The sequence below is a fragment of the Halichoerus grypus genome, chromosome 15, assembly GCF_964656455.1.
Source record: "Halichoerus grypus chromosome 15, mHalGry1.hap1.1, whole genome shotgun sequence".
NCBI lineage: Eukaryota > Metazoa > Chordata > Mammalia > Carnivora > Phocidae > Halichoerus > Halichoerus grypus.
In genome coordinates, this window is record NC_135726.1 from 18,977,323 (window position 1) to 18,988,374 (window position 11,052).

Here is an 11,052-nt window from a genome sequence, read left to right on the forward strand (position 1 = left end):
GTACCTCACACACATCTTGCTGCATTCTCCCAGGATCTCTGGCTTGCAACAGTTTATTCAAATATTTACCAAGCACTTAGAGTGTGTCACCCAAACCCTTGGAAAACAAAAAGAGGGGCTTTGGGGATCCTAAAGCGGCAATCCCAACCTCACTGTGTTCTCCTCCCCTCCCCCACTTGTGGATTTCAACATGACCTACAGGAAAACGATTTCATGGTAGCTTGGGTGGAGCTTTGGTTGGGGTCACGGAGACAAAGGAGCTGGATGTCAGGTGTCTGTGTGCGCAAGTGCCCACCCTGCTTTTCCCCACATGTGACCAGAGCGGCAGTGAGGACACAGTAGGGTGGGGGTGGTGGATGGCCAGGTCTGGCATGGATGGGCTGAGACTGTGCTTTGCTGGGTGACGAGTTCCGAAGAGGGGACTGCGGGCGTGGGGGTTGGGATTGGACCCACTCTCAGGTCACGTCTCCCCCTGCCCGCCTGTCTCGGAGCCCGGCATCCGAGGCGAGGCGCGTTCCTGCCTGTGACTCATCTGCGACTGTATTGTCTGGCTAGGAATCGGAGGGCGGGCGGCGGCGGCACTCCAGGCTCTGAAGTGGCTTAATGGTGTGCGGCAAGTCCACGTCACTCCCATTCCGCCTCACGTCCCCGCTCCCAGAATACCTCGTCTGGGGCCCACTGCGACACTCAGACCTGGGCAAATGCGTATGTGGTTGAGGGGGGGCGGCGGCGCGCCCCTGGCGGGCAGGGCCTGGCTGGCGGAGCCGGGCTGGCGCAGTGTGCAGGGGCGGCACGGCGCATGCGCGGCAGCCGGACCCGGGAGGGTTCTGCCGCACCGCGGTAGACGGCGGACAGCGAGGGGCCGCAGGAGTGGGCTGGCCTGTGGAGGAGGCCACGTGACGCCGTGACGCCGCTGCGGCGCCCGCTCTACCGCAGTCACGTGTCGTCGGCCCAGGGGATCGCAAAACAAACCCCCCATTTTGCAGATGTCAACACTGAGATTCAGAGGGGCTGGGTGAGATAATGAGCCCCCCGCCCCAAGACTGCCCTGTGGAGGATTTTCAGCAGGGGAACGACGCGGTCTCCTTTAGGAATGTCTCCCCGGGCTCAGTGTAGAGGGCGGACCAGGGGTGGGAGGCAGGTGGCAGGGGAGTAGGGAGGCTGTGGCAGGAGATGATGGGTCTAAATGAAGGGGAGAGTGAATGGAAAAAAAGAGTGAGAGGCTGCATCCATTGGTTCGACGGGGATAGAGAAGTGAAGGAAACACTGACTAAACCTGTCCTCACCGAGCTTCTTGCTAGCAGAGGAGACACAAACATAATGGTGGGATTGGTTAGGTAACAGTAAGGGAAGGACAGAGGCAGTGTGTGGGTGCAGAAGGCCTCGGTGAGAGGGTGACCTGTAAGCGAAGACTGGAGGAAGGGAGCTAGCAGGGTGAATAGCTGGGTAGAGATCTGGGAGAAGACTCCAGGTAGAGGGAGCAGACAAGTGTAAAGGCCCCTGGGCAGGAGCGTGCTGGGTGGGTTTGAGGGACAGGGCGGGCTGTGTAGGGGATAATTAAGAAGCAGGACAGAGAGATCAGATGTAGAGGGTGAGGAAGAGGGAGCAGTTAAAGATGATTCTGCTTGGGTGACTGGGGGATGGTAGAGAAATGGAGACTCTTCCAGAGATGGGTGATGTGGAGACTCTAGGTCTAGACAGCCTAGATAACTATTGGTTCTCTCTGTCCTTCCCGCGGTAAATGCGCAGGGACTATTTACTGAATGAATGAATGAATGAATGAATGAAACCATCTCACAGGGGTTCCGTCAAGCTGTGCGTTTGCATGTCATTGCCCAGAGCGAGAAGAAAGTCAGAGATTCTGGACTTTGGCAAGACACACTAATCATAAAAGGGTTGTATCTACCTCATCAGGCCGGGGGCTAACTCCTGGGGCTGGAGGTAGAGGTCCCCAGGTGGCAGAAACGTTTCTCCTCTGCAGGAAGGTCTTTATGTGAGGCTGGGACCCAGCTGGTGTCTTCCCCAATGGAGAAGAACATTCCTTGGCAAGTAGCCATCTATAGGATCAACTGCCACCTCCTTCTTCACTGCCACCAAGGCCCAACCTCTAAGGCTTGATTTATTGTCTAAGTGCATAAACCAGTCCATCTACCAACTGGCAAATAGGTCTGACCAAGTGGGCAGAGAAGCCTGATTTAAGGAAACACCACAAAGATGACACAGTCATTATTTATGGCAGTGAAACACGGGGGACAACCCCACTGTCCAGTAAGAGGATAGGCTGAGCAAATTATAATGGAATAATATATAGCCATGAAATCATATTTTTAAAGACATTTTAATAACATAGGTAAAGACTTTCAGTATAATGTTAAGAGGGAAAAAAAAACCCAGGTTATATTTTTTAAAAAAGCAGGTTATAGAACTCTGCACACAACATGATCCTTATTTTGAAAAGAAAAAAAACCTAGAGAAAATATTCATATATAGAAAAAGATTAGAGAGGAAATAGATGAAAATATTCACAGTCATTGTGCTCAGTGGGCAGTAGTGGGGTTAAGGAGGATTTTTGTTTTTTACATTTTTTTATGATTTTCCAAATTTTCTACAATGAACATGTATTACTTTTATAATCTAAAAAATCATTAAAATGAAAATTTGAAAAAAACCTTTCATGCTAACAAAGAGTAATTAAGTCAGTGATAGTTAACTCATTGAAAAATTTTAAAGCTAACTTAATTGCCTTTGAACATGCCATTTGTTATTGTAAAGATTTACAAAAATAACTTGTCTTTGAACTACTGATAAGGAGCTTCATTAAAATGTTAGGAAAATAATTCCATTGTTTTTAACCTTCATCAAAATTTCCCTGGCACTTGAGCAAGTCCTATTTGCCAAATTTTTGAGGGAATGGTTTCTGCCATGAACCTTAATGTTTTATTTTCAGGCAAGCTATATACTTGGCAAAAATAATAACAATAGACCTTATGTTTGTAAAACACTTAATAATTTGCAAAGCATACTAAGTGCTGGGTACTATTTTAGGCTCTGAATATAGGAGATATCATCATGAACAAAATGGTTAAAAGTCCCTGCCTTTGGGGAGTTTATATTGATGAGGGAAGACAATAAATGAATATGATATAGAGATGCTGGGGGTGATAAGTGCTATGAAAAAAAAATGGAGAGAAGAGGGATAGGGAATAAATGGGGGGGGTGCTCTTTTAAGTCAGTTTGATTACTGTTTGAATAGGGAAGATGTCTCTAAAAATTCTCTAGCCCATAGACAATTAATATAGAGGTATAAAGTGATTGAAGATATTCCTGGAGGAAGCATTCCAATAACTAATTACACATCATCTAAGATACAAGGTGCTAATTATCAATTTTATAAACTCATAAAATTATGATGAGTCATAGGGATGTTTTAAGTATTCTATACCTGGGAAAAGTTAGATAGCCCTTAACCTTCCTAAGCCTCAGTGTTCTCATCTATAAAATGGGGATGATTTCAGTACCTAAATCAGAGGACTGTTGTCAGAATTCAAAGGGAAATGCTTGGAAAACAGCATGTTTCAATGTATGTTCATAATGTAGATACGGCAAGGCCACCAGGAGAGGTCCATTTGACATTGCCTGATATTTCCTATTATTCTTCTAGACTCACAACTCTGCTGGGAGGTGTGTAATATTTGTTCCCACTTTCAAGAGGAAATCGAGGCTCTGAAAGGTAAATCTCCTGCCCAGAATCATATGCTATAAACCCAGTCCGTTGGCTCCAAGTAGCCATGCTTTCAGCCACAGCTCTATTTTGTGCTCACTTGCTAAGGGGCTCCAGAAGCCCTCCTGGCCTCAGTTTCTACTTTTAGGAGGCTGAGAGCAGATTGAGACCTTCCTGGCCCATACCCTGTGCTCTGAGCACTTCCAAGGCAAAGGCTTCAGGTAAAAGGCCAGAATGTGTCTGATTATTCCCAAAGACTGAAGGTAATGCCCATATCCCCATCACATTCCCTATGGGCTGTGTTCCAGAAACTTATGTGGACCAGGAGACACAAACCTCCCTAATTAGTTCCTGATTAACTCCTTTGGGAAGAAGAGTGAGGATTATGGAAGATGCAGGGATGTAACATCTTAGTGGGTGAATGGGGGGGTGGGGTACAGAGGAAGAAGAGGAGAAAGGGGATTTCTGTGTAGAAGGAGCCCTGAGTAGGCATCCCACTCTGCCTGTCTTCCCAGGTCCCCATGTGGCAACATGTGGACAGACCCACCCCTGCCCTGCCCTGTTCTGGGCAGCTGTGCCACAGGTGGCCAGGACTAGCATGGGTGTCCACAAGATGGATCTCTGTTTTCTTCCCAATGGTGCTCCTGCCACTTATACCCTCCATGCCAGCCCAGAGATCCCAGCATCCTCCCCTAGGTGCTGGGTCTCCCCTGCTCTGCTCTGAGTCTGAGGCCCCCGATGCACAGACAGGCAGATCTCTTCCTGGGGACCTTTCCAGCTCTGAAGTCCTAACCTCTGGGTCAGCCACTGGCTCCATTTCCTCCCAAGGTTCATCATTTCTGGTGCCTCCTGGCTCAGGGGCCTGGATGAACACACCATGGTCAGCATGAAAACATGGTTGGACCCCTCAGACCTCCTCCTGTCTCCTTGTCCTGGTGGTAGCTCCCCCTGCTGCTTTCTGCTGCCTGTCTGAGCCATCGCGACTGGAACGTCCAAGCCACCTGATAGGCTATGGCTCCTCAGGGAAAGCAGTCCTCCCCACCCCCACCCCCAAACTGCAGAGTGCAGAGAGGTGTGCAGAATTCTCTTGCACAGATTGTGAGAAATGCGTAAGAAGCCCTCCGCCAGGGCAGCAGACATCAGCCAAGGGCAAAAGGAAAAGTCAGTCAGATAGAGTCTTTTCCCTCCTGGATGGATGTGGTGTGGTAGGGGAGGAGAAAGCTGGCCCAGGCAGTAGAAAGCCTGGGGAGGAGGGGATGTCTGAGAAAGGGCAGGCCCTAAGTTTTGAATCACAATTAGATGTGATCAAGGCCTTGGGGGGTTCAAACATCTCCTTGAAGGGGGCTTGGTGGGGGTCATGTCCCCCCCACTTCAGGGGAACTCACTCTGCCTCGGCATCTACTGATGCTGGAAACTTCATAAAATGACACCTGTAGCCAACCTGAATTGAGTCCTGGCTGTGTGCCAAGCCCCATGGTAGGCGCCCCCCCCCCCCCCAGCAGCATTTCACTGAATCCTTTCAACACAAGTTCCCCATGTTTCAGGTGGGGAAACTAAGGCTCAAGAGAGGTTAAGCGCCTTGTCTAAGGTCACACAGCTAGGAAGTCAATCAAGCCCATCCTGCGGTACCAAAGCCCTTAAACATTCTGCTCACAACAGAATCTTTACTACTTGTCAGTGGAGGAAATTGAGGCACAGGGAGGTGAAGTCAGGGTGTTTGAGGAGGGAGTCTTGATGGGCATCCTCAAGGCAGGTGCCGGTGGGACTGTGTGGATCAAGATCAAGGATCAAACTCCTGGAGCCCCTGCCTCTCACACCTGTCACTTGTGCCTTCGCCTTCCCTGCCACCCCCGCTTGGCCACCCCGCTGACACTGGTGTGGGATCAAGAGGGCAGCTCTGGGTCTTCTGCGCACCAGCCTCCAGACCGCGGAGCCGATGGAGGGGGGAGGGGGGAGGGGGAGGAAGGGCTGCGCGAGTCAGCCGGGGGTGGGGTGGGAACTACTGAGCCTCCGAGGGCGCTTGGGGAGAGGCGGCTGTACCGCTTGGCGCTGCGCAGCCAGCCAGAGCAGCGGCCTCGGACCCAGCTTCGGGTCCCACTTAACACGCAAGGGAAAGTCTGCCCCAAAGCGAGAGAAGGTGCGGCGGGGCCGCCCCCTCTCCCACCGTTGGTGCGGAGATAAGCCAGCCCGGCAGGCACCGAAGCGGGGGCACGGCCCGGGTGACCCGCCCGTCGGAGGGTCAAACTTCCTGGCTCAAGGGTGGGGGTGGGTTCTAGCTTCAAACTCCACAAAGCCGGGAGCCCCTTCCCTCTTCCACCCGGGCCGAAAGTGCGTCTTAGTTTCCCCTTCTTAGGTGGGTTGTTCAGGGGTCCCGAAACCAAGGGCGCGGGACGGGGAAGGCTGTCTTATGCCGCCCACACGGGGTGGACGCTCCGGGAGACCTTCGCTTCCTCCGTGGCCCGAGGGCGTGCTCAGGGGCAGCCTTGGCCGGGACGGGGGTGCGGGGGCCGGGGGCGGGAGTCTGGGGATCCCGTTTGGAGCGCGCTGCGGTTCGGCTTCGGACCGCCCGTCCGCCCTCCCGGCGCGCCAAGGCTAAGCGCGGAGCGCCCCGGGTGTGTGCGTGCGCCGGGGCCGCCGCAGAGCTCGGGGGAGGGGGCCGGGACCCCCTTCCCGCCCCTCCCCAGCACCGCCCCCGGCCCAACGCCCCTTACTCGGCTTAGCCGCCTCGCTCCGCTCCGCGCGCCGCAGTGCCGGCTCCAGCTTCGGCTCCAGCTCGGGTTCCCGCTCTGGCTCCGGCTCCGGCTCTGGCTCCGGCTGTGGCTCCAGCTCTGGCTCCGGCTCCGGCTCCGGCTCCGGCTCCCACTCGCGCTCCTGCTCCTGCTCTGGTTCCCGCTCGGATGCCTCTGCGCTCTGGCTCGGGCTCGGGTTCGGGCTCGGGCTCGGGCTCGGGCTCGGGCTCGGGCTCGGGCTCGAGCTCGGGCGTCGCGGGGGGCGCGCCGCTCCGCCTCGGCCTGCTCGGCGCGCAGGGGCGGGGCGGGCGGGGCGGGGCCGGGCCGGGCCGAGCGGACTTGCTGCCCGCGATCCCCAGTAGAGGCGGCGGCGGCTTCTCAGCCCCAGTCCCAGCCCTGCCCTGCCGCAGCCCCGCCCGCCTGCCCGTCGGCCCTGCGCCTCCGCCCAAGCCACAGCCGTCCGCTCCCGGGCCCCCCTAGGCGGCGCGCCTCCTCGGCTTCAGCAGTGCTGTGTGGCGGCTTCGAGGCTTCGGCAGCTCTGGGCCGCCGCCGGGGTCATCCCTGAGACTGGGGGGACGCGGGAGGGGGTGGGTCGAGCCGCGCCCCTCTGCGCACAGCCAGCTCGTCACCCACACAACAGCAGGCGCGGCGGGGAGGCCCAGAGATGCAGGGTGCCCAGCGCGCCAGACGGACAGGCATGTGTAGAGAATGACATACGGACAGGCGGGAGCAGAGACGGACAGACAGACGTGTGCAGAGAAGGGTAGACAACGATATGTGCAGGGAAGGACAGCCAGGCAGTTTGGTCAGAGGCAAAACTGGGCACTTGGGGGGGGAGGGGGGAACCCTGTCATGGCCACTGGGAGGGGCAGCCTAGGCTGGCAGGGCCTCCGCTCCCAGTTGCCAGCAGGTGAGTTCTGGGGCATGTTGGGATGTCAGCTAGGCCTAGCTGAAGCCTTCCTCTCCTGAGCCGTCAGCTTGCCCGTTTCCTTCACTCCTCGCCGCACCCCGTGCCCTCTCTACCCTACTCCCCGCAAACCCCAGGCACAGAGCTTGGCCCCGGCAGATGGACCTGCTCTGTCTACACCCTACTTTGGGGCCTTGGACAAGTCCAGCTCATTCCCCAGGCCTCCCTTACTTCATTACGATAGAACTTCTGTTTATTGCCCCCCTGCTACGTTGTGGTGCTCTCCGGTTATTTATGTCTCCCCTGCTTGACTGGGAAGGAAATCCTTGGGGTCCTGCACGGAGCCTGCCCTCTAAATTTGATGAATGAATTGATGTTATACTTCTTTGATGACTCTCTCCTAACTCCCATTTGGTTGATGGAGGCTAGAAAGTGGGTCTAAAAAACAAAACATAAGGACAAAGAGCTAAAAATGTTTATGATAAAACTCGGAGAAGGGGAGGAGCCATGGGATGGGATGGCTCCAAAGAGAAGCAAGGCCCCACTGTGGGTACTGTGGGAGGGTGGGGACAGAGTAGGCTCTGGTGGAGAAAACAAACCTGACTCCCAGTTGTGCTGCTCATTTTGTCTTGGGTATCCCTGGGTGGGGGGAGGGCACGGGCACCTGTATAATCCAGGGCTTTGGAATGTGAGGACAATTCCCAGCCTTCTTTGGTAGTTGTTCATTCTGGGCCCTGCCTCCTCTACTGCCTCCCGCCAACCCCCCAACAGGAGAGGGTGGGACCTGGGCTGGGGATTCCAGCTCCATTTGGGGCCCTTATGGGGGCGTATGTGGTATGTGGGGAATGGGACCAGAATAAAGGGAAACATCTTTGAGAGTCCTAAGAAAGGGGAACTGAGAGTCCCTTTGTCCAACCCCATGCATTTATTTTATGGATGAATACATAAAGAGAAAGGAGGGGACAGGCCAGGGCCAGAGAGCTAAGATTGGAGGCTCTAGGACTCCTAGGCCAGGGCTGTGCCCACTGCACAACACCAATGAGGTGACCTTGACCTCCCTGAGCAGACACCTTGCAGGTGATCCTTGCAGGATGGATATTCTGGATGTTAGTGGTTTTACCTGTAAGCTGTCCAGTTTGGCAAGACCGTGTGTATGTGTTCTGTGGGGTGGCACTTTGAGAACTTGTGGAAGGCTCTAACCCTTAAGAGTTCATCTAGGGAAATGAACTCCGCCCTCCCTTTGAACATCAGTGGTCTGACAAATCTGGCTTGTTCTTCACACTGGAACCCAGAACTGGTTTCCACTGGGCCTAGTGGTGTTGAGTCTAGCTTCGGGGAGTTGAACTGTGTCCATCTGCCTATCTATCTGTCCATCCACAAATACACGTTAGCATGGGACACTTGTGAAACATCAAAAGGCAAAAGAAGAACATAGAAAGTGGTCCCTGCTACTGCTGAGGCTTCTTTTTCTTTCCTTGTCATTGTAGAACTCTACAAGTGTCCTTAAGTGGAGTGAGCTTGCTCACTGTCTCTCTTCTCCTATCTCACATCACACTTTTAATGGCTGCCTAGCATTGCATCAGATGGTTGTACTATACCTTATTTAGCTAATCCTCTATTGCTGGGTGATTAGTTTGTTTCCAGTTTTTCACATGTCGAGACAACGCTGTGAAGAACATTCTCATGGGTGAGTTAGTGCATGTCCATGATTATTCTTTATGTTCATAGATTTTTGAGGTTTTCTTCTAGATGGGGTCAGACTTGGAGGAGGGGGCATCTCCTGGGCACCAAGGAAGCATGGTGGTGTTTAGGGGCTGCCTGACCAAGAGCAGGGTGGAGGCGGGGTAGGGAGGCTGGAGGAGGAGACTTCCAGAGGTCACACAGTGACAGTGAGGTGCCCCGAGAGTCCTCAAGCGCCAGGCTATGGGGATTTGCCCTAGAGAGTGCTCTGTACTACTGCCATCATTCGTAGGGTATGGTCAACTTCCAATTCTATTGTTGGGGAGAATCTTCTGATACTAGGGGTGAGGAGGGGAGGGGGAAAGTCAATCAGGGTGGGTCTGGCTTCTGGGCTATTTGTCTGAAAATCCATTAGACCTTCCGGGAAGGTTACCTGTTGCTAGTATATCCCTTATACAGAATTATGTCAAAAGCATCTTACCAGCCTTGAATTACATTACAAAGGGCCCTGCTCCCCAGATTGCCTTGGTTTTGGGGTGGAGAGCACACCATGCTCCAAAAAGGGAAGGTGGGAAGGGAGGGAAACCTATCCCACCAGGTTTTCCAAGCCTTTTCCTCTTTCCCTCCGATTCTTGTTAAAGGTTTCCTCTTGACTGTGTCTTGGTGGTGTTAGGAGAGATGAAGGAAGGGGCCTGGGTCCCTGCTCCATGAGGGGTGGGGGCTGGGAGCAGGGCTTTTCTAGGGCCCAGGAGCTGGCAAGCTCAGGTGCAGGTGCTGAGGTGCAGAGCTATCTGCCAAACCTGAAGCAGCTCCTGTCTGCTGAGAGCTTGGAGGAGTCTGCACTGTCGCCCCACTTCACAGATGAGGAAACTGAGGCACTCTGAATTCAAGTGACTTTCCAGAGTTCCACACCTCATTAAACCACACCCAGTAAGATGCTGAAGCACTTTAAAATAGGCCAAAAAAGATTACCAGGTATCTTTTAAATTGAATATTGGGTGTTACCTCACCTGTGGTTATCTGTTTCTATGGGAGTTTGTGCCTCTCATGGTCTCTGAGCTATTTTCCTGTTTCATTAGTTGAAGAAAACTGATTGAAATGCAGAATATTCTTGGCTACTGAGATGCACATGAGTATTGTCAGGTGGGGTCAATTGATATCTTAGGGGTGGCCTAAAAGCTATACACGTGGCTGTGCTTTGGATTCACGTTTGAATTATGTATAATCTCTTACTGGTTCCCTCATTGATTAATGCGCTAAAGTCTTTGATGAATGTTAATTTACGTTTGTATAACAGTCATGATTTTATCCTTTAAAAAAATGTATCTTTTATCTGTAGTAAGCTTGGAATTGTATCCAAATGGGTCTTATACCAGTGCTTTGTCTTTAATTGGAGGCACCAGGGCCTTGGGCCCTCAGAAGAGAGGGAAATCAGCATAGGCTGGGTCTATCCTCGAGAGCTTTCTGGAAGAGGGACTTTGAGAGAAGGGAAAGGATTTATAGACGAAGGCTTTCCAGGACAGAGGGCAGGGCCTGGGATCAGGAAGGAGTAGGCAGGCTGGTAAAGGGGCCTGTCTGAATGAAGGGTGGACTGTGGGGTGCCAGGTCCGGCAGGGGGATGGAGGTGAGATCCCAGGTAAAGGAAGCTATGCCTGATGCTGTAGGCAGCAGAGCCTCCATAGGCTCCTGAAGGAGGAAGGGACTTAAGGAAATGGACATGTTAAGAAGGCTGGTCTCTGGGTTCCTAAACTCTTCTGGGGATTTAATAGGCCTTGACCACCCTTTCTCCTGGCTGGAGGGGCTGGGGTGGGCTGTCCCTCTCTGTCTCCCCTTAGGAGGAAAGCCGCCTTTCTAGGCCCCTGAGAGAGGTCTCCAGGTGCTGAGATGTAAAAGGCAGCCCCTCCTCTGGGGGACTTCATTCTGGGCCTGCTTGAAGATTTGTATTCAGGGTAGAGCTTATTTCAGGGTAAACTGACTCTGGAGTGAGCAGGGTCTGCATACAGACCTTTCTGCTG

General features: G+C 53.2%; 1 protein-coding gene across 2 annotated transcripts in view; it reads right to left on the reverse strand.

Moving 5' to 3' along the window:
* Positions 1-6,707, reverse strand: part of BEAN1 (brain expressed associated with NEDD4 1) — a 36,900-nt gene extending 30,193 nt beyond the window's left edge. The window contains exon 1 of one of the 2 annotated variants that reach the window (XM_036115180.2): positions 6,433-6,707. The gene's annotated coding sequence lies outside the window, so the exon portion shown is untranslated. The remainder of the gene's footprint in view (positions 1-6,432) is intronic. The other variant, XM_036115179.2, reaches the window with a different exon arrangement.
* Between the last annotated feature and the right edge of the window lie 4,345 nt (positions 6,708-11,052).